This window comes from Rousettus aegyptiacus, unplaced genomic scaffold (assembly GCF_014176215.1).
Source record: "Rousettus aegyptiacus isolate mRouAeg1 unplaced genomic scaffold, mRouAeg1.p scaffold_m13_p_2, whole genome shotgun sequence".
NCBI lineage: Eukaryota > Metazoa > Chordata > Mammalia > Chiroptera > Pteropodidae > Rousettus > Rousettus aegyptiacus.
In genome coordinates this window covers 113,188,704-113,189,919 of record NW_023416295.1, presented here as the reverse complement: position 1 = coordinate 113,189,919, position 1,216 = coordinate 113,188,704, and positions in this window count along the sequence as shown.

The following is a 1,216-nucleotide window of genomic DNA, read 5'->3' as shown; positions in this document are numbered from 1 at the left end:
GCTATGTGTAAGATTGCTTCCCAATGGACAGATTGAATGATACACTTTTTATTTACATTATTTTGACCCAATCAATATTCATGCCAGATATTTCAGTTCTCAACCTTAATATTCTTTTAGTTGATAGTGAACTTGTTTAAATTCTCATTTACCAACAAGAATATTTGCTGATGGAATCATTTAATCAAAAGCATATTTAAATCTAAATGAGAATAATTAAGCACATTTGAGAATGTAGCCTATATTAAGCTAAAATGGAAACCTATTTCTGTGCATATTCATAAATTTATATTTTTCATGTTGGAAAAAAATAAAAACTAGTGAGTTTTAATCAAGGCATTATGTCGACTCAAGATGTGGCTATTCTTGCTCGGGTAAATAAGTTACATTTAAAATGAGAAAAGGGAAATATTAAATACAATAAAATTAAATGTTATACTTTCAGAACAAGCAAAAGAGAGATCCTGGCTTGACAATTCCAACATTAAGGGGAAAAAAATGAGGGTAGAATATAGATATATATAAAGAAAAAAACAACTAACCAAGATATCCAACTAAAATTTTCTCTAGAGAAAAATAAAATAGAACAGCACATAAACTATATATCAAGAAAATCTCATTCTTTTTCTTTGATAAGATATATAAAATATTAAGAATCTACCACATGTAAGACATTTTAAGTACAATTGCTTTACTGCCTAAAGAAAATCAATGAAAAACATTGGAAGGAAAATGAAAGACATTGTAATGTTTAAAAATTAAAGCTAAGAAAAAAAATCTAAAAAAAAATAAAAAGAAATCTGGTTTTGAAAGTTAGTAACTCATAACTAGTCTACAGTGGTACTGCTGCACATTAAAAAATAATCTACAAAATATTATCAACAATTAGAAAACATTATTCTGTGACCGTGGAGGAGAGAAAACATGACCACTTGGAATTGTGTTTGAACATAAAGCAAAGACAAAGACATTTCACCAGAAAAACACTCAAACATACTCTATTCCAGGATGATGTGCATAATGATTACTTTTTTACCAATGAAAACTTGAAACCTCCATTTTTCTCCTACCTCTTATTAAAAAAATAAATAAATAAGATACCTTCTCTTTAAATTTCATCTGTATTGTTACACTACCCAAACTAGTACCAAACAGAACACAGGCAGTTGAAAAGGCTTAATGTCTCTGTAATAAGTAGCCAATAAATAGCAAGTTA